Source organism: Oryctolagus cuniculus, chromosome 13 (assembly GCF_964237555.1).
Source record: "Oryctolagus cuniculus chromosome 13, mOryCun1.1, whole genome shotgun sequence".
Taxonomy (NCBI): Eukaryota; Metazoa; Chordata; class Mammalia; order Lagomorpha; family Leporidae; genus Oryctolagus; species Oryctolagus cuniculus.
The window spans coordinates 90,319,260-90,344,256 of NC_091444.1; the positions used below are offsets into that span (position 1 = coordinate 90,319,260).

At 44.0% G+C, this 24,997-nt stretch overlaps 1 long non-coding RNA gene across 6 annotated transcripts in view; it reads left to right on the top strand.

Annotated features, from left to right (window-relative positions):
• The window catches only part of LOC103345811 (2-iminobutanoate/2-iminopropanoate deaminase), an 83,522-nt gene that overhangs the window by 11,292 nt on the left and 47,233 nt on the right, over nucleotides 1-24,997 (top strand). Inside the window, exon 3 of one of the 6 annotated variants that reach the window (XR_011381656.1) lies at nucleotides 13,396-13,475. The exons of the other annotated variants lie outside the window; for them this stretch is intronic. This is a non-coding gene — a long non-coding RNA (2-iminobutanoate/2-iminopropanoate deaminase). The remainder of the gene's footprint in view (nucleotides 1-13,395; nucleotides 13,476-24,997) is intronic. 6 annotated transcript variants of the gene reach the window in all.

The following is a 24,997-nucleotide window of genomic DNA, read 5'->3' on the forward strand; positions in this document are numbered from 1 at the left end:
TGATAGTTTTGATTGCAGGGATCTTTCACTGCTTTGGTTAAATTTATTTCTAAATATTTGATTTTTTCAGGTGCTATTGTTAATGGAATTTCTTTCTTGAATTCTCTTTCTGTGAGTTCACCAGTTGCCTCCAAAACTACTTTTTTTGGGCCTTCACTGTGGAGCAACTACCTGCAGCTCCTGCATCTCATATGGCTGTTGGTTCATGTCCTGGATGCTCCATTTACGATCCCGGTTTCCACTTTGGAAGGCAGCCAAAAATGGCCCAACTGTTTGGGTCCCTGCCCATGTAAGAGGCCCAGATGGAGCCTCTGGCTCCAGGCTCCAGGCTCTGGGCTCCTGGCTTTGGCCTGGCTCAGCCTCAGCCCTAGTCCTTGCAGCCAAGCAAGGCATGAACCAGCAGGTGGGAGATCGCTCAATCTCTCTCCTCTTTTATTTTATTTTTTTTAATTTTTTTTTATATTTTTTTGACAGGCAGAGTGGACAGTGAGAGAGAGAGACAGAGAGAAAGGTCTTTCTTTTGCCGTTGGTTCACCCTCCAATGGCCGCCGTGGCTGGCGCGCTACGGCCGGCGCACCGCGCTGATCCGATGGCAGGAGCCAGGAGCCAGGTGCTTTTCCTGGTCTCCCATGGGGTGCAGGGCCCAAGCACCTGGGCCATCCTCCACTGCACTCCCTGGCCACAGCAGAGAGCTGGCCTGGAAGAGGGGCAACCAGGACAGAATCCGGCGCCCCGACCGGGACTAGAACCCGGTGTGCCGGTGCCGCTAGGCGGAGGATTAGCCTAGTGAGCCGCGGTGCCAGCCTCTCTCCTCTTTTACTCTCTCTATTTCTTTCTGTCTGTATCTCTCACTCTGTAGATTTGACATTCAAAAAAATTAAAACAGCCTTTTAAAAAAGCTACTTTTCCTGTGTGTTTATTTTGTACATGCAAGTTTACTGAATTGAAGAATTTTAAAATTCTAGTCCTGGCAGTCATATTTTTTTCCTCTACTTCATTTATTCTACTGTTAAAGCTATTAATTGTATTTTTTCCACTGATTGGGTGTTTCATGTCCAAAATTTCTATTTGGTGGTTCTTGTTGAATTTTATCTCAGTAATATTTTCATTCATGTTACTCACTGATTTTCTCATTTCTTTATCTATCTGAATTCTCCTGCATCTCATTGAGCTACACTTATTATTTTGAATCCTTTTTCTTTCATTGCAAAAATTTCCTTCAGTTTAGGATCTGATTCTGGAGGATTACTGTGCTGTTTGGAGATGTCATGCTACTCAGCTTTTTCATGTCTCCTATGTGTCTATGTTATTGTCTGCCCACGTTCTGTATGTGTCCTTTCATCTTTATGATAAAGAATGTATGGTTTGGCCAGCGCCGCGGCTCAATAGGCTAATCCTCTGCCTGCAGCGCCGGCACACCGGGTTCTAGTCCCGGTCGGGACCCTGGATTCTGTCCCAGCTGCCCCTCTTCCAGGCCAGCTCTCTGCTGTGGCCCGGGAGTGCAGTGGAGGATGGCCCAATCCTTGGGCCCTGCACCTGCATGGGAGACCAGGAGAATTGCCTGGCTCCTGCCTTCAGATCAGCGCGGTGTGCCGGCTGCAGCGCGCCGGCCGCAGTGGCCATTGGAGGGTGAACCAACGGTAAAGGAAGACCTTTCTCTCTGTCTCTCTCTCTCTCACTGTCCACTCTGCCTGTCAAAAAAAATTTAAAAAAAAAGAATGTATGGTTTAACTGGTTTACAGGGTATCACTTGTGTTGTTCCTTTGGGTTTGGATCTAGATGAGACCAGGGGTATAATCTCTAAATGATTTTCTTTTGTCTTAATATCAGCTGTGTTTATCCTTTGCCCCACACATTGCCCTGAGTCTGTGATACGGGTAGAAGCACAGAGGCATACTGCATGCTTTTTCACTGTGGAATTTGTCACTCTGAAATTGGGTTAAGGAAAGGAAGCAAGGCGGTTTCCCTGCTGTATGCCCAATGGTTGCTCACATCCCAGTCGGCTCTCCAGGCTGAAGTACAAGTGAGTGAGTCTCTCTCTCTGCCTCTGACTCTCTGTAACTCTGCCTTTAAAATTAATAAAATTTTTAAACTGGGGGAGGCTGTGGCATAGTGGATAAAAGTGCCAGCATCCCATATGGGCACTGGTTCAAGTCGCTGCTGCTCCAGTTCTGATCCAGCTCTCTGTTGTGGCATGGGAAAGCAGAAGATGGCCCAAGTTGTTGGGCTCCTACACCCAGGTCAGAGAACTGAAGGATGCTTCTGTCTCCTTGATTAGGATTGGCCCAGCTCTGGCTGTTGTAGCCATTGTGGCAGAGAAACAGCGGATGGAAGACTTCTCCACTCCTCATTCCCCCCTCCTCTCTCCCCTCTTCTCTCTCTCTTCCCCTTCTCTTCCCCTCCCTTGCTCCCTCTCCCTCTGACTTTCAGATAAATAATTAAAACTTTCAATAAACATTCAGTGGGTGGCTATGGAATTCCCTGTCAGCTAAAAGAGTGAGCAGCACAGTTTGTTTCAATTTCTTTTTACCTTTACCTCAGGTGGAAGCTGGCAGCTAGCTTTGCGACTCAGCTATCCTTCCAACTCAGCTGGCTTCAGTGGGGCCTGGGTCTTTTCTAGTCCTGGGGAGGCTTCCTTGTTTGTTGCTCCTCCCCCATCAGTCAGACCCCTGGAGAGGTAGTCATTCTTTTGTATTTTTCATATTTCAGAGCAACTTGTTAGTGTGGCCATGCTCAATTCAACCATATTGAATCTCTCTATGTAATTTCTTGGAAATGGGATTATTTTTTCAAATTGTGTGAGTATTTATGTACTTTCAGTGATATTGCTTGTATGTAACTTACAAATCCCTTATTCTCTACCTTCATTCTTGACAGTGAAACACAGGGGAGAAATACAGAAAGAGTACAGTGTTTGCAAAGTAAAAGAAAAAAATCTGATTCACTATCAGCTATTCTTCCAACTTCCTGTATTTGTGATTTCATTTTAAAAAGCAAATCAATACTCACTACACTTAATTTAATCATATAAAGTTTTTTTTTCTTGCATTTTGTGAATTCACAGGCTTGTATCATTCATTCAGCAAATCTGTGAGGGGCTATATCCTGCTTTGACTAATAGCTCTTCAGAAATTCACATTCTTGGAAGTTAACCACACATAAGAATGTTTCTGGTATACTCTGGTGAATAAGCAACAGATTCTCTGTATAAATTTTCATATCAGGTTTTGAACTGCTTTATGATATTTTGGTAAGTAAGTGTCAGCTCTTAGCTGCCTAGGGCTCCCACCATCTTTTGTAGCAGGCTGGGATCAATTGGAACTTTGGCATTGTGGACTTGAAGCTGCTTTCTCTAAGGGACTCTTCGGTGGTAGATAACTAAGTGGGAGTGTGAAGAGGGAATCATTCCCTTTTTTCAGTTTCTTGTGGGCTCAATTCCTTTTACTTAATTATAATTAGAAACATGGGAACTGTGAGTCTGCTTGTTTGGTTTGGAATACTACATCTCTCTAGAATCAAACAGTTGCAGTGAAATACGGGACAGAATTTAGGAAACCAGAATAGCTTCTTTCTCTAATTGAGCTCATGGTTTGTATCGGCACCCTATTCTTTTACATAGATTGATTTTGTCATATGCTGTTTTTCTAGTAGTGCTGCTTTTTTTTTTTTTTTTTTTTTTTTACAGGCAGAGTGGACAGTGAGAGAGAGAGAGAGAGAAAGGTCTTCTTTTGCTGTTGGTTCACCCTCCAATGGCCGCCGTGTGTGTGTGCTGCTTTTTAAATTGAAATGTTTCTTCTACTTTTTTAGCGCTCCTTAAGCTACAAATCTTTATAAAATTACTAAGCAAACACCTTTAGATTTTCTTAGCATCCTGGGGCTAAGTGGACTCTCTATGGTATTTTCATTGATTTTCACTCTTTTTTCCACCGATATTGGCAGTGTTGCACAAACACTATGAGTTTACGCTCTTGGTGTGTTAATAGGTTGGTTTGAAAGTCCATGATACAGCAGTTGTGTTTGTGTAAATTTGCATTTTTAAAAACAAGCATTAATAGGCCGGCGCTGTGACTCAACAGGCTAATCCTCCACCTAGCAGCGCCGGCACACCGGGTTCTAGTCCCGGTCGGGGCGCCGGATTCTGTCCCGGTTGCCCCTCTTCCAGGCCAGCTCTCTGCTGTGGCCCGGGAAGGCAGTGGAGGATGGCCCAAGTGCTTGGGCCCTGCACCCCATGGGAGACCAGGAGAAGCACCTGGCTGCTGCCATCGGATCAGCGCAGTGCGCCGGCCGCAGTGCGCCAGCCGCGGCGGCCATTGGAGGGTGAACCAATGGCAAAAGGAAGACCCTTCTCTCTGTCTCACTCTCTCTCACTGTCCACTCTGCCTGTCAAAAAACAAACAAACAAACAAACATTAATAGAACTGGATAGTTATTTTTAAATAATCTTCTGTGGAATAGAAACTCTGCCAAAGTAGGTAGTGAAATTTGGTTTCATGGATTATCCACCTTGTGTTCCTGTTGTCTAGAATAGTCCTGACACCTTGCAGCATTTTAGTAAGTGGATGCATTAAAGAAAAGTGAGATTGTCAGGATTAGGGGAAATACAAGTTTTCTGTAACAGTGCCTCTCAGTATTCAGTGTGTCTATTGATCAACTGGGCGTCTTGTTATGATGCATATTCTTCTTTAGCACTTCTGCGGTGGGGCCCAAAGATCTGCCTTTGAACAAGATCCCAGGTGATGTCTGTGCTGCTTTACTTTATTTGAATAATTTGGTCACAGAGTGTCACTTTACAGTAAAAAAAGACATTAGTGCCAACTGTGTGTTCATTTCTAGTAGTCTCATTTGAAAATGGTGTGAAATCAATTTGTGTTTTCTTTAGCCTAATATACCCAAAGTATTATCATTTCTACATTTAATTGATATGTTGAAAACTATTAGAGGATTATTATAATTTTGGCCAAGTGTTTCAAGTCCAGTGTATATTTTGGATTTACAGCACATTTCAGCTTGGACTAGTCCTATTTAGTGTGTCTGGTTTGTCACCCATGATTGGTAGTGGCCGCTGGATAGGGCATGTCAATTCTGCAGAGTACTATTTAGCTTTGCCTCTCCCTGTAGTGCTATAAAGAAAGTTTCATGTGCCTGATTTCTGCTGTATTGTATTTATGCAAGGCAAGGTCTGGATTGATGGGACCTTGGCCTATAGATTGCAGCTCATTCTAATTTTATTTTTTGTTATTACATATTCATTACAGAAGACTTAGACAATGCAGAGAATGGAGGAAAAGTAAAACTGCATCAATAGCTAGTTTCCAGAGGAGGCAGTTTTTGTGCCATGAAATACTAGGTTTGCTTAAAACATTTCCAGAGCCTATTCTAAAACTTGTTTGACACACCTGTATTTAGTATTTACATAATAGATTCAGCAGATACTTGGTGTTTACAGTATCAGCTTGAGAGGCTGACCAGGAGTACTATTAGTGTTCAGGGAATAGTAGTACCTACATTTACCCTTAACTAATGTGTGATGTAATCTTTCAGTTAGGTTTGTGTTTAAGTCTGAGTACCTGTACATAGATGACATTAGGCAAAACTCTGGAGTTTTCCTTGTGACTGTTATGAATTTGAATGAAACCCTGTATATATAAGATTTTAAAGCAGTTAAGTGTGTGGTCGTTAATGCTATAAATTATTAGGTTTAGTCTTATTCAACTGGATGTACAGTGTCAAGGAACAGTTATTTGGCATTGCTTGGGACACCAGCACACAATATTGGAATGCCTATTTTGTGAGTTCTGGTTCCACTGCCGTATCCTGGGTGAGGCATCAAGTGATGGATCATGTGTGTTGGATTTCTGCCACACATGTGGTATACCAGGTTTGAGCTTCTTAGTTTTCTTTTCTGTCATCTCCCTAGACCCACAGGTAGTATGATTTGTATGCACATTAAGTAGTTGAGGTAATATCCTGTGGCCAGGCCATCAAATGCCCAGCAGAAATGATGACTGACAACAGAGAAGCTTCTAACTGCTGTTACCGAGAAACTTAGTTTGTGTATATTTGATCTACTGCAACAGTCATAAGCCTCAGCCATTTTTGGGTTTTGTTACCCCTGCCTTCTTTTCAAGAGACCAATTTAGATTCACACCCTAATTTTCTCTACCCCATCCCCTACATTTTTCCCCATGTTTGGAAGCCAGAGGACTCACCTTGAAAAATTTGTATGGAGAAGCTCACTTCTGCCTACTGCCCTCCCACCCCACCCCTAGTGCACCTGAGATATAAAAAGGTCCAGCCTACTGGGGTCTGGGCACTCTGCCATGTGTTTTGCGTGCATGCTAGCAGTGGGGCACCCGCATGTGCGGTTTTATTTTCTTTGAATGAGTTTGGTCTGGCTGAGAGTTCGCATTCTGTCTTTGCTCTGCTCTGCACTCTTTTGCTTACATTTGGTGTTCCGTGTGAGGAGCGGAGTGAGGGATCAGCATCTTGCCCCAATGTGCCACTCCTGTATTCTCTGGCTAAGAGCTGTGACCTCTCCCCACTCTTAATCTGAATGTTCTTCTGTGTCGCACCTTTGCCCGCAAAGGAATGACGCTCCTCGCAGTTAATCGGTCTTCCGTAGACTTTTATTAAGAAAGAAGCAGTGACAGGGGTAAGAGGGAAGGAGAAAGAAGGAACAGCCCTTCTTCCTGCTGGCGCGCAGCTTATATACAAAATACAACCATGCGTGAAGCACTCCAATCAGACTCTCGTCCACGCGGCGTGCATGCGTTTCTTGGCCAATCAGCTGAAGTATCACGCGGTAGGCAGGCTCGCAACAGTCCTCCGATCAGTCTTCCTGTTTACGGCACTTGCGGTTTCACTTCCTCCCGGCGCCATCTTGTGGGGTCGGAGTCCCCATCCCCACACTTCTGCTTTCTGAACTCCTTCCCCTTTGTACTATCTATACCAACTGCTACCTTTCTCTTTCCTACAGTCTCCTTTTTCCCTTCTGACCTGGATGGCCCTGGGAGAAGTCTCTCCAGAATGTTTTTTCACTCCCACGTGCGCTTCTCATTTCCCAGTGAAGTCACTGCCAGTGCCTTTGCCACATCTCATCACTACATGCCGACATAGGACCTAATTATCAACCCATCAGATTGGAATAGAGGCCTCTGTCACCTCATGGTGTTTAGTCGCTTTCTCTCACTGTCTCCTCTTAGAGGACTCAGAATTTAGGTTCTGGGTTGGGGTGATTCTTTCCTAGGGAAGCCCTGTGAATGGACCCTATTCCCTCAGACCCTATTTTGCTTAGTCCATGGGTTCCAAATTTTGACTCCCCTTTGGCCTGCCTCTTTCACAAGCTGGGTCGGAAGGGGTGATAAAGTGAAGGCAGTTACTCAACCTCTGCACGAATTTGACAACTTTTGTCTCAGAATTCCCTAAGACTTTAGCAACTTCACACAGAGAGATGGCAAATGGTCAGAAGCCCCTATTCCTTGCCTTTTTCCTCCATTGGGGTCAATTTTCCTCACTGTGATTTCTCATGGAGGAAGAAGGCCTGGAGTCACCCCTTAAATGTTCAGCCTCCCCACCTCTCCCTTCTCCCCCACCTGACAAGCGGGCATCTCAGGAACACAGTCCTTTGCTTACTGCATTCCCCTCCTCTCTCTAGCACCTCCTTTTTCCTCTCCAGTGGCAGCAGGGACAGGTACCTCCCTTCCAGCCTCTTCTTCCCTGAATTTCCTTTATCCTGCTCTCCCCAAGGGTGATAAAAACTTCCTGGAAGCTCTCTGCCCCTCCCTCACATCATCCTCTCTGAGATCCCAGCCCAGGAGTGTGACCCTCTCCCCTACCTGCCCCAGGGTCCTCCTGAGCTTCCACCTGGTGATTCCTCTCTGGTGGACTCACCCTATTCCTTTGAGGTCAATTTTTCTCATTCCAACCCCTCAAGCCAGAGAAACATTTGGACCCTTCTCTCAAACCCTAGACTTTCCCTTCCATTCTTGTCTTGGGGATGCTGCTGCCTCTGGAACATGACCCTCTACTTAGCCATTCCTCCTGTCTGTTGTCGCTCCCCGTCTTCATGGAGGAACGACACTAAACCCTGCCTAGGCTTCATATCCGAGTCACGGCACCATTATGTCGCTCCCCCTCTTCGTGGAGGAACAACACAGGACCCTGCGCTGTTCTTTTGTCTGCTCGGCCCTCCCTGGGTTTGCTGCTGGTTCTTCCCGGGTTGGCTACCGACCCTTCCACCTCCGTGGAAGGACGGTTCCCCCTAGCCACTTTCCCCACTTCCACGGGGGAGCGGCACACTGCCGGCCGGCTCTCTTGGGGGCTGCACAGGTGTTCCTTCAGATAGATGTTCCCCTTAGATGTTCCTGGTGCATGTTGTCTCTCTCCTCCTTTATAGTCCTCTTCCACCAATCCCAACTCTGCTACCCACACGCCGAGTACGCTGCTCTCCTCCAATCAGGAGCAAGATCAGCTCCTGCAGCTCAGTCAATCAAATTGGCGAGAGGCAGCTGTGTAGAAGCTGTTTCTCCCTTCTCAGCGCCATATTGTGGGAGAGCAGATGCATAGAATAAGTCTTAATTCCAGTAACTTAGTCTAGTCCGAGTTGCTCCCCACAGTCTGTGTCTTCCCCACCCCTATCAATGGCAGCCAAAACAGTCTCTCCTCTCTTCCTGACCTCTCCTCTTCCGTTCTGTCACTCTCTCCCCCTGGATGTAGAAAGATAGTGTAAAGGCTAGCAGAATGTTTATTGCTCTGGAAAGCTCTGCACCTGGGACATTCCAAACTCATACTAAAATTCACTGTAATCTTCACCTAGGACTTTTCTCATTTTTTTCTGCCCAACATATCAGGGTCCTTGCAGTGCTCTGCATCTCCCCCAAGTAGAAGCTTAAGAAAGGACTCTTATTTTTAACAAAGAGGAGGAGATACACAGTTCAGCACGCGCTAACTGATCATAAAGATAGGATTAAGTGTCAAAGGGATCAATAAATAAGAACAGTGTCTGCTAATAATAATTAATAGAATTAAAAAGGAGAGAATGGTCCAACATGGGAAGCAGGATACACAGAAGGCTCATAGAATGCAAATGCCCTAACCAGTACTCTAGCCTCAGAATCAGCCCTTAAGGCATTCGGATCTGGCTAAACAGCCCATGAGAGTATTTCAGGCATGGAAAGCCAAGACTCTGTGGCAAAAAATGACCTAAATGAAAGATCTCTGTGAGTGAGATCACAGTGGGAAGAAGGAGCCATCAAAGAAGGAGGTACTTTTCTCTGAAGGGAGGAGAGAACTTCCACTTTGATTATGGCCTTGTCTAACTAAGGTAGGACTTGGAGAACTCTCAAGAGGCTTCCATAGCCTTGGCAGCTCACGACAAGAGCCTTGGGTGATTATTTATGTCATAAATAAGAATGTCAATTGTTAAATCAACAACAGGGTCCTTGTGCACTTGCTATGTGCACTTACTATGAGAATTAATGGTAAAACTAGTCTTCAAAGAGTACTTTATACTTTGTGTGTCTGTGTGGGTGCAAACTGTTGAAATGGCTACTTAGTATAGAGTTGATCTTCTGTATACAGGGATAATTAAAAATGAATCTCAATGAAGAATGGGATGGTAGAGGGAGTAGGAGATGGGATGATTTGCAGGGTGGGAGGGTGGTTATTGGGGGAAGAACCGCTATAATCCAGAAGTTTTACTTTTGAAATTTATTTTTATTAAATAAAATTTTCTATAAAAAAAGAAAAAGGCTGTTCAAATGCACTGAAGCCACCACACCCACACACCCAACCTGGCCCTCTGTCCCAGGGAGCTCAAGCCCCTGCTCTCTCCTTACCACCTCCCCCATTCTGTCCTCCCTAAAATAGTTTTCTCTAAGTAGCTGTCTCCTCTTCTCCTATGAACCCTAAAATCCTAAGCCTAACATAATGGAGCTGCATCTCGCACTGCTGCTCTGTATCATATCTAAATTCTCTATAACACAAAGACAAAACCTCTGTGTCAGCAATCTCTAATAATGTGTTTTGCAGAGTTATCAAGGAAAAACTCAAGAACAGCGGTAATTCCTGAGCAACATTGCTGCAAAGAATGCCCCATGCCTATCATCTTCTATCTGTTCCCCTCCCTTCTCTAGTGGCAGCCAAATTCTCTCTTCTAATAACTGGAAGTGTTTTGTTGTTCTCTCCTGTAATGTGTTATATCTTTGTATGTCTACATGGGAGAATTTACTAACAGGTCTGTTTCAAGTGGCTTGTACTTGTGTTAGATAGTCAAGAAATATTTCCAACTACATGTACTCCTAAAATTGGTAGAAGGCATTGGACCTTTTGATAAATGATTTTGTAAGTTATTTGACAGCTTAAATTGTTTGTTAAGTTTTCACTTGATTTTGTTACTGACAGTGAGCAATCTGGGATGCCTGACTCATTCCCTCGTTTCTCTTTTCTCTTCAAGATGGGAAACTGATTCTATTCTGCAGGACTCTCCGTCAGGGTGTAATTTGATCTTCAGACCTTATAGAAGACAGTTTAGATGATGTGGTCTTATCCTTTGATCTTACATAGAAGGACATAGCTTTCCTCACGGGCATCGTCTTCCCTCACATGAAGAATATTGTCGTTACATGCCTGTAACCATAAGTGTCTAGCTCAGGCCACCAAAATTAGGGAAGGGGTTGAGCAACCCCTTGGCAGACATTCCTAAAGGCTGCTTCTGTGTTCTATTTTAACAGAAACCCAAAGAAAGAGGAGTGATTGAGGCAGCAGGAGCAATGTAAGGATAGGTGGTAGGCCAATTACTGGCTGCTTTACATGGTGATCTGCCATCAAGGAGACCCAAGAGGGCCAGTCCACCCCTGGATGGCACCTGTTTAGGAAATGAGGAGTCAGGGCATTGGACAAGCAGCTGTCATGAAGAGCCTTGTTAGCTCTGCCAAGAGCCAGGCCACTGGAAACGGAACTGCCCCAGGGGTTGAAGGACTCCTGGGTCATAACCACAGACCCTGTTGGCCCCAGGCTACAAAGCCCTTCCCTCTGCCCAGCTCCCAGAGTAACCACTGCCATCAGGAGGACAGCCTAGGGTCAGTACCAATCAAGGCAATGCTGCACAGATGCCTCCTATTCAATACTAACCTCCTATTCAGACCAGCCCTCCTCCCCAGCCAGCTAGGTAATGGCCATCAATGGGGTGTCTTCCCCCAAGGAGCTTCTCACCTCCCCTATGATGTCTCATCCAGTGCTACCTGTGAAGAGATAGATAGGCCTGGGCCTCACAACATACCTGGGCCAGGCCTTAAAGCCCACCTGATTATTATGAAGCCCCTTCTGTCAGTTTCTGCCTACCTCTAAAGAGGAAAACTCCCACCTTTCTTTGATCCTCTAATAATGACTCTGTCCTGTTTTTCACCCTGTGTACTGATCTGCTGGTTAGACACCTTAAATAAAATGGGAGCACTCAGGCATACAACTGTCTTCCCACTAATTGGACAGGCCTCTTTCTGTCCTTTATTCTCCATTGTCCTCATTTTGGCCTTCTTTTCCACTGGGGCAATTTTTTAAAAATTTCTCCATTTATCCCCGTAATCACAGTGCTCCTATTCCTACCACATACATTTAAAATGATTCAAAAGCCTTTGGAGGAGGACATGACTTCTAGATCTGGAGCCATCATGCAGGAGCAGCACAAGGCTGCTTGCTTTCCTTCCCCAATCAATCCGATCCAGTGTGTAGAATTATACATGTCCCATGTCCCATGTCTACACCCTATATCAGCAGGAAGTAGCCAGAAAGAGACTGACGCCCCACCTCCTTATCTATACTCAGAATCCGGATTGAGGAAGCAAGTATACAAGCCTCAGCCATTTTAAGTTCTGGTTATTCCTGCCTTCTTTCAAGGGGCCAATTTCATCTCTCAATCCTATATTCTCATTCTTCCCCAGGTTTCAAAGCCAGGAGGAAAAACTTGAAAAACTTTTATGTAATGCTCCCCTCCGCCTATGGCTCCCCACCCCCAACCCACTTAAGATACAAAAGGCCCAGCTTACAGGAGTCTGGGTCATCTGCCATGTGTTCAGTCTGTGTGTTCGCTGGCTGTTGGTCCAACTCTGAGAGTTTATTTTCTTTGACTAAATTTGACCTGGCTGTGAGTTTGTTTTCTGACTGCTGTTCATCTGCACCCTTTTCCCTACATTTGGTGCCCAGTGTGAGGAGGCACTGCTCTGCACGCACCCTTTTCCTTACAGTTAGCACTGGACTTCTGTTTAGTCTTTTTTTTTTTTTTTTTTTTTTGACAGGCAGAGTGGACAGTGAGAGAGAGAGACAGAGAGAAAGGTCTTCCTTTGCCGTTGGTTCACCCTCCAATGGCCACCGCGGCCAGCACGCTGCAGCCGGCGCACTGCGCTGATCCGATGGCAGGAGCCAGGTGCTTCTCCTGGTCTCCCATGGGGTGCAGGGCCCAAGCACCTGGGCCATCCTCCACTGCACTCCCTGGCCACAGCAGAGGGCTGGCCTGGAAGAGGGGCAACCGGGACAGAATCCGGCGCCCCGACCGGGACTAGAACCCGGTGTGCCGGCGCCGCTAGGCGGAGGATTAGCCTAGTGAGCCGCGGCGCCGGCTTAGTCTTTACTTCAAAGTTTGTATGACAATATGTCAGAAACAACCTGACACTTGGCAGCTTCTGAAAGGTTGTGGCCTGTTCCATAATTTGCTGTGGCCTGTTCTTTAGTCTTTATTTTTTTGGTAGCTGATAGCCAAAAAAGCAAAGCAATACTAGTAAAATTATGTTTCTCTGGGGTATTTTGGGTAGGATGTGAGGTGATGAATAAAATTTTTTGAACTTAATGGTTAACTTTTGAAAAACATTCTTTAAAATTTTTGAAAGGCATAGTTACAGACAGTCACAGAATGATGGGGGCCGGGGAGTCTTCCATTGACTGGTTCACTCTCTAAATGTTTGCCATTTCAGGGCTGGTCAGAGCAAAAGCTATGAGCCTGGAACTCAATCCAGGTCTCCCAGATTGGTGGGAAGGCTCAAATACTGAGCCATCTGCTTGCTTGCTGGGTGCATTAGCTGGAGGTTGGGTCAGCAGTGGAACAGCTGGGACTTGAACCAGTGCCCATATGGGTTCAAACCAGTGCCCATGTGGGATGCCGGCATCACAGGCTGTGGTTACTCTGTGCCTCAGTGCTAGAGCAGCTGAGGAGCAGTTTTGCTGATAGTTTCCAGGATCATAGAAGTATCTGCCTGTTGATTGTGGAGAGAGGCATTCTGGTTTGGGATGGCTAGGGAAGTAGGAATTCAGCGTAGATAGGTTGAAAGGAGTAGGGTTCTCTGTTACCTTCTGCCTGTTCTCTAGGTATTGTGCTGATTTCTGTTTCTGCTATCTCTTGCTCCTTAGAAGTAATCAAAACCATTCGTGTTTAATGCTGAATTCAGAAATACCTGAGTCTATATCCATGAGACACTGAAATGATAAAGGTTAGTATGTACTAATTCATGAAACTTCCCTTTTTAAAAATCTAGGATTAATGATTTTTAAATACAGTGCATATGACTTTTAATATTTTGGCCCTCTAGATTCCCCATTTAATTTGACCTGGACTAGTTTTATATATGCCAACATGTAAATTTTTAAGCTTTGCTGTTTTGTTCATACTGGATAGATTCTTATGCAGAGTTGTCATTTTTTATTCAGGCCAAAATGTAATTTCAGTTTTAATTTGTCTGTTTGGCCCAGATCTACTTTTGTCAAATCTAATTTTATGGCTTTTTGTAATTATCATTTTCTTTTTATCTCTGAATACTTTGTGAAAATGTGTGGCACAGAGACCTCGGTCCATTGATGAAAGTCTTTATAGAACAAATATATAATACAAAGCTTTTATGTCAACTTTTACTTGATCTGCATTTCTTTCCTTACAAGTGGAATTAACTTTCTAATACACTGGGTTTCATTTCTTGCTTACAAAGCTTCATGTGTCCTGTCTTTATGTTTGCATGAATGTTTGTAACTGTTTTTGTAATTTGTTGTCTGAGTCTATATCTGGGGACATGCCTGAAGAATGGTTTCTTTGTATTTATTTGAAAGGCAGAGTTGTGCAGAGGCAGAGGCAGAGAGTGAGTCTTCCATCCACTGGTTTGTTCCCCAGGTGGCCACAATGGCCAGAGCTGTGCTGTTCCGAAATCAGGAGCTTCATCCAGGTCTCCCACATAGGAACAGACGTCAAAGTATTTGAGCCATCCACTACCACTTTTCCAGGCCATAGCAGAGAGCTGGATCGAAAGTGGAACAGCCGGGACTCAAACCAGTGCCCATATGGGATGTTGGCACTGCAGGTGGTGGCTTTATCAACTATGCCATAGCATCGGCCTCAAGAATGATTTCTTGAAGTTTATATACATGTATAGTGTGTGTATGTAGGTAGGTAGATAGGTAGGTAGATAGGCAGATAGATAGATAGATAGATAAATAGATAGATGATTTCTTGAAGTTTATATACATGTATAGTGTGTGTATGTAGGTAGGTAGGTAGGCAGATAGATAGACAGACACACACACACACACACACACACGATAAAGTGTGGTCTGTTATCCACTGGTTCACTCTTGAGATGGCCACAACAGCCAGGCTAGGCCAAAGCTAGGAGCAAAGAATTCAATCCAGGTTTACCCACATGGGTGGCAGATGTCCAAGCACTGGGGTTGTCGTCTTCTGCCCTCCTAGATGCATTAACCGGGAGCTGAAGCAGAAGCAGAAGAGCCAGGATTCAAACTGAAAGGCCCATATGGGAAGCTGGTGTCCAAAAGCAGTTTAACCTTTTGTACCACACCTCCAGATCCACTCAGCTTTATCCAATATCAGACATAATCTACTTTGTATTATTGAGTGTTAAGCTCATTTTCACACAAGATCTTGCACTTGTATTGGATCAGGGAATTCTGATAAATGGGAGTTTGAAAAGCAGTATGGAAGTAGATCTTCAAGAATGCAAGATTCAAAAGGAAGATTGGGCCAGAGCTAGGAAAATTGTTTCTCAGGTCCATAATTTACCCTCCAGAAAGGTAGAAATAGCAGACAGCATGTATTCTCATCTGATACTGAGTAACCCTTCCACGTTGAAATGTTCCCCTCTGCATATTCTGGAAGTGCTTTTATTTTGCATAAATGAAAAAAAAATACTCTCTATACCAGTGATGCCAGGAGTTGCTTCTCTTCCAGACCTTTCTTAGGGTCTTTAAATTTTTGTATCCATCTGTGTAGTTGAGGTACACATTTGAACATCTAGTAGATGTTTCTGCCTTCTGGACTTGTCCCCAATTCTGTTCCACCCAGCGTCTTTCTCCTTTTCAGTTGATGGCAACTCTACCTTCCTGTTGCTTTCTCCTTTTCTTTCACGTCCCATAGCCAATGCATTGGGAAATCCTTTTGGCTCTACTGGTATACCCAGACCACTTCATCACCTGAACACCTGCCAGTCTCCTTCAAACCCATCATCCTTCCCTTGCAGTATTTTAACAGGTTTTTGTGTATTTCATTGCTCTAGTCATTGCCTTCTGCTATAATTTGAATATGCCTCCCCGCCCCCAACATCATGCAGACATTTAAACCTAAAGTCATATATTAATTGTAATCAGAGGATAGCAACTTAGTTCAATTATGGTGTCTTAAAAGGTGGACGAAGAGAGACATCCTTAGGCCATCAGGGGTGTGTCCTCAGAGAACAGTTCTTGTGAGATTTTGGTTATGACTGAATTGGGCCTACCTGCTTTCAGCCTCCCCACTTGCCCGCCAAGTGTTCCTCCGCACACATTCTGCCTGTGCCATACTTCTCCCTCAGTCTTTGACTTGAACCTCCAATCTGTGAGCTGAATAAACATTTCTCATTATAAAGTTAGGTTGACAATCACCTGCCAGCAGACAGGCTACTCCAGATGTTACAAACCTTAGAAATAGACTATCCAAAACATGCTTTCTCTGCTAATCAATCTATACCCATGGCACTGTGTGCGTTTATGGATGGCAACAAGTTACTGTTTGGAATAGTCATCAAATACTCAACAGAAAAAGATAAGATCCACATAGAACCCCACAGGGGATCAGTACAATTGGGAGAAATAAGGAGAATAATTAAGGTTCTACTTCTTAGCCAGGATGGGCCAGTAAATATATTTTTGGACAGCAAATACTCAGTACAGGTAGCAAAGACAATCCCTTTTGCAGTCTTTAACCCAACCGATAAGCCAATTGACCAGATGTTCACAACATTTAAAGAGCTAACCTAGAACAGAAAACACCCATGGTATATCTCACACGTAAGATCACATACTGGGTTACCTGGCTTTATTTTTTTATTTTATTGTATTTTTTTTTTTTTTTGACAGGCAGAGTGGACAGTGAGAGAGAGAGAGACAGAGAGAAAGGTCTTCCTTTGCCGTTGGTTCACCCTCCAATGGCCGCCGCGGCCGGCGCGCTGCGGCCGGCGCACCGCGCTGATCCGATGGCAGGAGCCAGGAGCCAGGTGCTTTTCCTGGTCTCCCATGGGGTGCAGGGCCCAAGCACCTGGGCCATCCTCCACTGCACTCCCTGGCCACAGCAGAGGGCTGGCCTGGAAGAGGGGCAACCGGGACAGAATCCGGCGCCCCGACCGGGACTAGAACCTGGTGTGCCGGCGCCGCTAGGCGGAGGATTAGCCTAGTAAGCCGCGGCACCGGCCTACCTGGCTTTATTAACCAAGGCAACAAAAAGGTTGATCGTCTTATCTCCTGCAACACAGCTTCCATTGGACACCTAGAACAAGCCTGCATTCTACACCAAAAATTTCATATGTCAGCAAGCAACATAAAATTGCTTTTCCCAGAGCTAACAATGAGCCAATGCAAACACCTAGTGCACTCTTGCAAAAATTGTGCACCCCTCACCCCATTAGGCCCACTGCAACAAGCAGGAGTGAATCCACGAGGCCTTGCTCCAAATAAGCTCTGGCAAGTAGACGTCACCCGCATTAACTCCTTTGGTAAACTTAAGTTTTTCCATGTGGTGGTAGATACTTATTCAACAGCCCAATCCGGAGAAAAGGCTAGTAATACGATAAAGGCGGTTAAATCAGCCATGCTGGTCCTTGGTGTCCCCTGGACCATAAAGACTGATAATGGGCCAGCATATACATCACAGGAATTTAATTCCTTCCTGAAATCCTGGAACATACAGTCTGCCACAGGTATCCCATACAACCCACAGGGACAGGCAATCATTGAAAGAACTCATAGGACAATTAAAGATCTCTTACAAAGACAGAAAAACAATCATATGCCCCCAGACCCACAGCTTGCTTTGAATAAGGTCCTTTTCACTATCAATTTTCTTAGTTTTGATTCCCAAGAATCAGCCCAGCTTATAAACACTGGGGATCCTTTCCATCCCAGACCCCAGCCCCTATGGCTAGGTGGAAAGACCCCTCTGTCAGGAGAATGGAAGGGACCACACCCTCTGCTAACCAAGGGTCGAGGATATGCTTGTGTCTTTCCAGAGAATGTGGGACAGCCCATTTGGGTACCAGCCAGAAACATCAAGCCTGCAACTGACAGCCAACCAGAGCCAGCTGAACAAGACTGAGAGTCTGCCTTGTTAGCAGATACACCTGCCCTATCATCCTACCCTGGGGAAATTGCCCATAGCCACATCTGTTACTGTTTTATACCCCACTAGCTTTGGTCAGCCACTCAAACGACCCACAGCCTGTGTGCAGTCAAGCCATTCCTGATGAGCATTGTTCCTCATTCCTATCCCCATCTGAGCAAGCAATCCTGTGGTCTCCCGTTTTGAGTGCTGGTTAGTCAACGACGGGTAAGATCCCCTGGGGGACAACCTAAGACAGGCACAGCCGCTTATGGAGACCACATGGAAATGGGGTCAACAATGGTGTGGCCAAGAATCATGCCTCCTGTTGCTCAAAAATAAAGTGGAAAGAGAGAAATGCGGTGGAATGAGAAGGCCATGCCAAGATGGCTGCTGGTAACAGAGTCTGGCTGGCAACAGGCTGTGTTTGGATGGTTTCAGAAACCACATGACAGAGGAGTCTGCCTGGTAACAGGCTGTGCTTGGATGGCTTCTGAAACTGCCTGGCAACAGGGTGTGATTGGTTAGGGCATAGACCGCCCCTTGACTGGATTGACTGCCTTGGCTATATAAGCTTTGTAGCAACTGAAATAAATGAGTCTGCGGGCTGCTCGCCTCTGGCCTGCTTTCACCCAATTCCCGGGGTCTGTGTGGTGACTCCGCGCCTCTTGCCCCCACCAGGCTCCTCCTCACAGAAATGAATCCACAGAAATGAGTCCCTTGTATGTATAGTCTGATGGTGAGTGAGGCTGATGGTTCCTTAATTCACGAGGCTGCTGAAAGTTGGCAGAAGGTAACCCTTTATTCCTCTAGGCTGCTTCTCTACTTGGCTCACTTTGCTTCCTCACAACAAGGCAGTAGGTGTAATTTCTTATCCCAAAGCTGGATGCCTGTAGAGCCAGTGTTAGGAGAGGCCTGGGTGGCAGCTGCGGGTTGTCTTGTTACACTAGAAGCCTTAAGACTATTTATGCATGTTCCAGGAAAGAAAGAATTTATCCCTAAGAGACAAGGTACCCACAGGATAATAAACTCATGATGTTATAGCCAAAGTGACCTTATGAACAGAATGCCATGGAAAATATGATACAAATAGTGTTGAAGCATTTGATTAATAATGGTGTGTCTGGTTAGATTGCCAGGGCAAGTCCTGACTTCACCATACACTAGTTATATTTTTTGTTTAAAGATTTATTTATTTATTTTACAAAGTTACACACAGAGAGAAGACAGAGAGAGAGAGTGAGGGGTCTTCCATCTGCTGGTTCACTCCCTAATTAGCTGCAATGGCCAGAGCTGCACCCATCTGAAGCTAAGAGTCTCTTCTGGGTCTCTCACATGGGTGCAGGGGAAAAGGACTAGGGCCATCTTCTACTGTTTTCCCAGGCCGTAGTAGAGAGCTGGATCAGAAGTGGAGCAGCCTGGACTAGAACCGGCGCCCATATTGGATGCCGTCACTGCGGGTAGCAGCTTTACCTCCTATGCCACAGCACTGGTCCCTGTTATTTACTTTTATACATCTGTGATAATTAAGTTTCCAAGGAAAGATTTCCAAAAAATATTTCTCAGTGATGCCCTGGAATGAATAAACATTTATGCATCATTAAAACAAAAGGTTAAGCTGCCTTTTGTGCCATCTTCTCATTGTTTTTTTGTCCCTTTGGTGATGTGTAAATATTCTCAACAAAAAGTAACACTGCCTCCTCTACAGCTACAAGTTCTCCTAAACTCAATCATGTGCACGCCCAAAGATGTCTATTGTCATGGAAACATTTAACACACTGTGTGTGGCCTGTGGCATGCTAGGGTTGTTAATCATGAAAACTGCCATCATCCAATAACTTTATACAAAGGATGTTAAGAGCAAATATTTTTTTCACTATCAGTTGTTACTCCTGGAAACTATTCAGAAGGAGCATACAATAACAAAAGGATAGAAGAATGGCCCTTTGTTTAAGGAAGGAATTTAAAATAGAACATTTGAATGAAAAGAAATAGTAGTAAGTTAGGTCACGGACTGCTTCTTGTGAGAAAAGCAAAATGGTCAGGATGAGAATGGTTAGGAGAAATCATTTCAGTATGGTTTACTTTAGTAATATTGATTTATAAGATTTGACTTCCATTTCTCGATAAGTGCAAGAAAAATGATATTTTCTGAATTTACTTACATGGAACATAGTGCTCATAATTTAGCATTTTTCAAATGTTGAATGGGATGATCTTACCAAAAAAGTTATCCTCAAACTATTGTAATTTAAACAGCATTCTGAATTTTAAAAAAATCTATTCATTTGAGATATATATAAGAAAAAGACAGAGAACTCCCATCTTCAGGTTCACTCTCCAAATGCCCATGGTGGTCAGGCCTGGGCTGAGGCCAAAGCTGGGAACGAAGAACTCAATCCAAGCTTCCTGTGTGGGTGATGGGAGCCCAATTACTTGAGCTGTTACTGTCTGCCTCTAACTGTCTGTGTTGGCAGGAGCTGAAGCTACCTAGGTACTCTCCTGTGGAATGTGGGTGTTTTGACGGCTAGGCTCAACTCCTCAGAAACTTTTTATATGTCTTGGTTTTTTTTTCTGTTTAATGTAATATGTTTAGAGAACTATAACCTATTACCAATCATCTTCTAAAGTCCATTTGGAGACTGGATTGACCATTTTCACTTTTGGATGTGCTTTATAGATGTGTTTTTATTTGGAGTCATTTCCTGTAACCCCCTTTGGGAAGGTAAATTTCAGTCTCCTGTTGCCTTTCATGTTTTGAGAAAGCTGCTGTTCAATGAAAATGGAAAGGAACCCTGCACTTTGCTTTTCCAATCTGTTAAATAAAACTGTGAGAAGAATAGACAGTTTAGAAGATTAATGCAATTTATTTCCCCGGATGCAATCAATAACATTTCTTGCAGTAAGTACAGCTTAAATTAATGTCTTTTAGTATGAGGAATTCAAATTAGGTTGTATTAAAGTTTAGAAACTCTTAAATTCCTTAAATACATTGATAAATAAATACTATCAAGGCTTTGAGTGTAACTATCCCTTCCTGCACTTGCTATTCCAGGAAACCCATCTCGCTCACTGTTCCTCGGATTTGCCATAGGTTTTCCTACCCCATCCCTTTTCTACACTGTGCATCTCCTTCTGATTCTGAGAGTTTGTGGAAGAGTTGTTGCTTATTTTGCACCTTAGAGTCTGTAACCTGGACCACATGGATTACAGAAAGTGTTTTATTATCTGTATTATCTGTAAAGTAGGAAACCACCACAGATCAGCATAGTAAATGTTCACTGAATGCTTCCTTTGTGTGAGTGCTACATTTTAATATATACTTTGTAAATTTTATTTATTTATTTATTTATTTATTTTTATTTTTTGACAGGCAGAGTGGACAGTGAGAGAGAGAGACAGAGAGAAAGGTCTTCCTTTTGCCGTTGGTTCACCCTCCAATGGCCGCTGCGGCCGGCGCGCTGTGGCCGGCGCACCGCGCTGATCTGATGGCAGGAGCCAGGAGCCAGGAGCCAGGTGCTTTTCCTGGTCTCCCATGGGGTGCAGGGCCCAAGCACCTGGGCCATCCTCCACTGCACTCCCTGGCCACAGCAGAGAGCTGGCCTGGAGGAGGGGCAACCGGGACAGAATCTGGCGCCCCAACCAGGACTAGAACCCGGTGTGCCGGCGCCGCAAGGCAGAGGATTAGCCTAGTGAGCCGCAGTGCCGGCCTACTTTGTAAATTTTTTAAAAATGTATTTCATTGATTTGAAAGAGTTACAGAGAGAAGTAGAGACAGAGAGAGAGAGATCTTCCATCCGCTGATTCACTCCCCAAATGACCGCAATGGACGGAGATTCTCCGGTCCGAAGCCAGGAGCCAGGAGCTTCTTCCAGGACTCCCACAAGGGTGTAAGGGCCCAAGGACTTGGGCCATCTTCTACCCCCCCCCCCCCCCAGGCCACAGCAGAGAGCTGGATCAGAAGAGGAGCAACCGGGACTAGAACCTGCACCCATATGGGATGCTGGCACTTCAACCAGGGCTTTAACCCACTGGGCCACAGCACCGGCACCTTAATATATATTTAATGTATATTTACATACTACATAGAACTTTATGAAAGATATGAAAGATGGTGAAAACTGTGGGAAAATATCTAGTGGAAAAATGCAGTTTATTACAGAGCTCTGGAAAAAGACATTGCTTCCAGACATTTTGAAAGCCCACCACAACACCAGAAGCCCACAAACTGCTGATAATGACTTGTTGTTAGGTTTGGTAAATGGGCATGCAGGAGGAGAGTGGTTAGTGTATCATCTCTTAGTAGAAAGGCCTGGTCAGTTAGCTTTGCTCACCTCCTGAGTCTCTCAAACTGCAGTTTTCATTCTCTATTTTCTGATTAATGCATGCTGTTTCCTTAAAGTCTATGAGAATTTGGTTGACTTGACCCCAATCTAGCACTACTGGAATAGTTTATTCAGCAAGTACTTATTAGGCACAAAATGTGTGCCAGGCACAGTGATTGAATAGATGTTTTTTTTTTTTTTTTTTTCTGAGACTAGGAGGCTTTTATGAAAAAGCCACAAATGGCTTCTTTGGTTACTACTCAATTATGCTAACAAGCAAAACTAATGCTAGTGAGATGCATTTTTAGTTTTCTTATGAAGAAAAGGTTCAGTGAAAGCTGAAATGAGGTTAGTGTGGATATTTTAATTTGCCATTTAGTTTGCTATTTATTTGCAAATTGCCTTACCATATTGGTAGCACTAGGTATACCAACAGACTATTTAAAAATTACTTTTGTTTTTTTTAAAGATCTATTTTATTTATTTGAAAGTCAGAGTTACACAGAGAGAGGAGAGGCAGAGAGAGAGAGAGAGAGAGAGAGAGAGAGAGATCCTCCATCTGTTGGTTCACTCCCCAAATGGCCACATCGGCCAGAACTGTGCTGATTGAAGTCAGGAGCCAGGAGCTTCTTCTGGGTCTCCCACACGGGTGCAGGGGCCCAAGGACTTGGGGCATCTTCTGCTGCTTCCCCAGGCCATAGCAGAGAGCTGGATCAGAAGAGGAGTAGCCAGGACTAGATCCGGCACCCATATGGGATGCCAACACTTCAGGCCAGGGCTATAACCCACTGCGCCACAGCGCTGGCCCTGAAAATTACTTTTGAAAACTAAAATGGTGAGAATTTTTATACCTTAATGGTTGGAAAACTAAAGTAAGTAAATAGACTACTAATCTGGAAGCTATGTAATAAGCCTTTTCCTAGATTACAAGCTTTTGTATTTTTTAAATTTTTGATAGATATTTTATAACCTTTAGTATCATTAATTACACATTGATCTTAAGGACAGCTTTAGGTAATATACAAATGGTTCAGAATGTGTTTTTCACTCAGTTTCAAAATACCAATATTTCAGCTTGCTTATGGGAGCACAACTATTCCCCCATATACTTCCTTAAGTGTTATTGCTAAACTAGTAATTTAATATTTCCAAATAATTACAGCTGATAGAATTTATGATTGAAAGTTTTGGCATAATTGTAACATTTATTTTAAAATTTAAATAGCCTTGAAATTTATCCTCTCACTTTAATATTTATTGAGTACTTTTTAGGTGCCAATTAGCTTTATGCTAGGCACCTCCTAATCATATAGTAATGAATGAAAATAAGTTCACCACGTTTGAGGATTTTAACATATACAGCTTATACCATTTTTTTTCAGATTATAGAATTAAATTAATCCAATGTATACCCAAATATTTACCCCCATTAAATCAATTAGATTTTGCTCACCTAAATTTATCAAAGTTGAGATCTTACATAGATTCTATTATTCTAGGGTTTTCTTGATTTCATTGTGCTTTTTTTTTTTTTTAATTATTTTCCCAGGACCAACAATTTTATTTTCCCAAAGTAGTTGACTTTCTGGTGCCTTATACTTATATTTAATTATTATATCATTAACTTCTTAATTTTAGTCTGAAAGATAGCTTTTTTTAAAATTTTTTTATTTTTGACAGGCAGAGTGGACAGTGAGAGAGAGAGAGACAGAGAGAAAGGTCGTCCTTTTGCCGTTGGTTCACCCTCCAATGGCCGCCGCGGCCGGCGTACCACGCTGATCTGAAGCTAGGAGCCAGGTGCTTCTCCTGGTCTCCCATGTGGTGCAGGGCCCAAGCACATGGGCCATCCTCCACTGCCTTCCCGGGCCACAGCAGAGAGCTGGCCTGGAAGAGGGGCAACCGGGACAGAATCTGGCGCCCCGAATGGGACTAGAACCTGGTGTGCCAGCGCCACAAGGCGGAGGATTAGCCTAGTGAGCCGCAGCGCCAGCTAAAACTTTTGTTTATAACTTTGTTAAACAGAAATAGAGGCAGATCTTCTTCCTGCCCGTCATTCCCCAAATGCCCAACAGCCAGGGATGGGCTAGGCTGAAGCCAGGGATCTCCTATCTGGGCAGCAGGGACCCAGGAACTTGTGCCATCAACTGCTGCCTCCCAGGATATGCTGTAGCAGGAAGCTGGAATGGAAAGTTGAGCTGGGCCTCAAGCCCAGGCAACCTGACAGTGGATGCAAGCATCCCAGTATTTTAACCTCTGTGCCAAACACCCCTGCCTCTGAATAAACCTTTAATCTGAACTTATATCACCACTTTGCTTTAGGGAGCAAGGTACATGACTCAGTTTTATTTGCCAGGGATATCCCTATACATATTCTTGATCAATATGTTGCATAAGATTTACTAAAAAATGGGTTTTAAGTATTAACTATCTGTATTGAATGTCATCAGCAGGAATTGGTACAATTGACAGATTATGAATTGTTTCACAATTGAGCCATTACCCGCTGCTTCCCAAGTGCATCAGCAGGGGGCTGTACCAGAACTGGAGTAGCTGGCTCTTAAACCGGCATTCTGAGATGAGACATGGGCATCTCAAATGGCCACCTAATCAGTTGTGCACAAAGCTGGCCACTCTGTATTTTTAAAAGAATAAACAATGTATCCTTGTTTAAAATGGATGATTTTTTGTTGTTAATTTAGACAGATTTCTTTATACATATTTCTTCTATATTCTTTAGATGTTTCCATAAAAGAAGAGGAGAGATAATGTATAAAAAGCTCATTACTTAAATGCCTTTGGTTTTGGCTTTTAAAAACCAGTAACACAATTTAGTTCCCTATGTTTCTGTCTCTTCCTTGTTTCCCAGTGAAGATGATAAAGATAACTTAAGAGCAAAGGAACAGCAGATAGAGAAAGGAATGAGGCTGAAAGCTGTTGATTTTTTTTTTAAAAATTATTTATTTGAAAGAGTTACACAGAGAGAAGGAGAGGCAGGGAAAGAGAGCACACAAGAGAGAGGTCTTCCATCCATTGGTTTACTCCCTAGTTGGCTGCAATG